Source organism: Seriola lalandi, unplaced genomic scaffold (assembly GCF_002814215.2).
Source record: "Seriola lalandi dorsalis isolate HSWRI2012SDOR001 ecotype SW California unplaced genomic scaffold, Sedor1 jcf7180002054558, whole genome shotgun sequence".
Taxonomy (NCBI): Eukaryota; Metazoa; Chordata; class Actinopteri; order Carangiformes; family Carangidae; genus Seriola; species Seriola lalandi.
In genome coordinates, this window is record NW_019525111.1 from 137,912 (window position 1) to 140,837 (window position 2,926).

General features: G+C 47.9%; 1 protein-coding gene across 8 annotated transcripts in view; it reads left to right on the top strand.

Annotated features, from left to right (window-relative positions):
* The first annotated feature begins 1,710 nt into the window (after window positions 1-1,710).
* dab1a (DAB adaptor protein 1a) overlaps window positions 1,711-2,926 on the top strand; it is a 52,494-nt gene continuing 51,278 nt past the window's right edge. For 4 of the 8 annotated variants that reach the window (XM_023415774.2, XM_023415777.2, XM_023415779.2 and 1 more), the window contains exon 1: window positions 1,711-1,989. The gene's annotated coding sequence lies outside the window, so the exon portion shown is untranslated. The remainder of the gene's footprint in view (window positions 1,990-2,926) is intronic. The other 4 variants (XM_023415781.2, XM_023415780.2, XM_023415782.2 and 1 more) reach the window with 2 other exon arrangements.

Below are 2,926 nucleotides of genomic sequence, written 5' to 3' on the forward strand. Positions count from 1 at the left end.
TGCTAAATTATCAGTCACAACACAAACGCAACGGTGGAGCTCAGCAGAAGAAAGAATGTGTTTTACATGTGTTGGTGGTGAAGATGAGACTAATGCAGACTGCTGCAGTCGGGCTGAAGGAGATCAGACCGTCAGACACACACAAGCAGAATCACAGTGTGAATTTGTTAATAAAGGCAGCCTGTCAGCACAGCTTCCCTTCTGCATGAAGAAGACAGACTTACACACATTGTTGAGCAGGACCCATTTACATTTTTGCACATTAACAGGGCCGAGGAGACTCACACACACACACACACACACACACACACACTGGGGAGGTACAGGGAGAACAGGATTCGTTTTCATCTATTTCCCCTTAAAACATGAGAAAGAAGGAATTCCCCAAAGAGAGAGCAGAGCTTTGATATCTGCAGCCCCGTGTCTGTAAATAGGTTAGGTTAAGGCACTGTGTGTGTGTGTGTGTGTGTGTGTGTGTGTGTGTGTGTGTGTGTGTGTGTGTGTGTGATGTTTGTGATCTGCATGTGCATGTGAGTCTGTCATCTTGTGGGGTATCCTATTTCTGGCAGGAGGTTGTGGGTGGGACAGTGTGTGTGTGTATATATATTATATATATATATATATATATATATATATACATACACACACGTATGTATATATATATACGTGTGTGTGTTTACCTTCTCCTGATGAGGCCTCTGCTGCAGGTTGCTTGTAGTCATGGAGGCAGGTGTGGAGCAGCTCCAGTGTTCCCCTTCCCCGGTGGCCTGGTCGTCCTCAGCGGCCTCCAGGCTGCAGGAGCTGCTGCTCTCTCCATGTGAGAGCTGCACAGAAACCCTGCTGAGCTGCTGTTTGTCTGGGTGTGGTACAGACCCAACCACTGTTAAAGTCCCGGTCTTTTATTTTTTTATGATTCAACCTCAAGAGGAATTGTCTGAGATCCGCCCTCAGCCTCGCTGTGGTCGTACGCTCGTCTGATTTCAAAAGTCCTGCCACGTTCAGCTCTTTTCATTTAGCGCTGTTAGCTCTAAATGCTAATAGAGTTCTGAACATGGGAAGTAAGAGTTTGGAGTTTGATTCATTTTCTAGTTCTTGTTCATAGTTTCATCATCAAACAGCAGCCACAGTGACTTCCATATCTGTGTGTGTGTGTTAATGCTGTTCATCTTATTTTGGATTGGGGCTGCAACTAAAGCTGGGGCAGGAAGAGGGGCAGGAGCTGGGGCAGGAAGAGGAGCAGGAGCTGGGGCAGGAGCTGGGGCAGGAGCAGGAAGAGGGGCAGGAGCAGGAAGAGGGGCAGGAGCTGGGGCAGGGGCAGGAGCTGGGGCAGGAGCTGGAGCGGTGTTTTGTTTTGAGCAACAAAATGATTTTATTGAATCTGATTAGTTATTTGTTGTTGTCCAAAGGTTAATGAGTTTTTTAAATATGTTTCACACCTAATTTACTTTGCTTGTTTTGTGAAAATAGTTCATGTCAGTGGTTTTAACGATGTTATCAGGTGGTTCAGGTGAAAGAGCCTTTAATGATTAATCTGTAATTGATCGTGAACGAGGAGAAGACTGTCAGTCAGTCTGATGCCGACGTCTCCCTCTGCGCTTCATTTACTGCTGGACAAAGTGCAGCGATATGAGGCAGTTATATGAGTGTGATACTGAACTTTAACTCCCAGCTCATGTTCCCAGATCTCTATCTGTCTCTCTGTCACTCACACACACACACACACACACACACACACACACATACATACACACACACATACACACACACACATACACACACACACACACACTTGTTCTCTAACCTCTATCAGTTGATCTTTCTCCCTTTCCTCACTTCTCTCTCCGCCTCAGTCCGTCTCTCTCCTCTCTGCTCTTTGTCTCGTCCTGAGTCGCTCGGCCCGGCGGACGTGAGCTGACGCTGTGTTTCACCTGCTGCACATCGTAGTCCGGTGGGTGTGAGTGTTTCATATCCCTCGTTCCTGCTGTTGAGGTAAATCTCTGCTTTTTTTATAGATTGACTGGCTGTTGATTGACTTTTATTCCTCTTGGTTTTGCTCGTGCGCTCAGTCAGCTGACATTTCAAGGATCATTTAACCAGCGGGTCCCTGAGACGTCACCACATCGTGTTTGATTGTTAATGTAGTTAAAAGAAAGATCGTTCATTTACCGTTCACCGTCTGAACCGTGACAGGAAGTAACAGTGGATAACCTTTCGCACACGCAGCCGTGGTTATTCATCAACGAGTACTGCTCACAGGAGAAGCGTGTCGCAGATAAGGAGACTCTGAAACAGGGTCAGGACACAAAGGTGGGGGGGGGGGGGGGGATGGACAGAGCACAGATACTCAGAAAGGTAATGTAGAGGAGGAGGTGTGTGATTATTCATTATTGAGATGGCAGGAGAGCTGAATGAGTGCAGCCACTAATCTAACTGAGCCTGATGGACAGAACACAATTACCCTGAGAGAGTGGGAGGTGGGCGAGAGAGAGGGTGAGGAGGGGAGAGAGAGAGGGGGGAAGATAGAGAGCCAGCACCCTCCCCGCCCCTTTTATTTTTTTCTCTCTTCATTTCTTTTTCTTCTCTCCCTTCGCCTGGCAGACTTTACTGTAGCTGTAGATGATTTCTGGGCATTAAGCTCCTGTTGGCAGCATCCTGTTTATCCAGCCACACACATGTACAGTGAAGACACACACGCACACACACAGATCCTCACATCACACACTCGTTGCCTGTTGGCAGCGCCTCCATTTACGGACGTCCAGTCCACAGCTCGCGCCTTCTCCCTCCCTCCAGTCTGAGTCTCCTCTGCAGACCGACTCTAAATCCAGACGCACTGAGTCCACGTCCTGCTCTGCTGCTGCTTTTAGCTTGTGTGCTGATTCCAGGTCAGTGTGTGTGTGTGTGTGTGTGTACGTGTGTGTGTGTG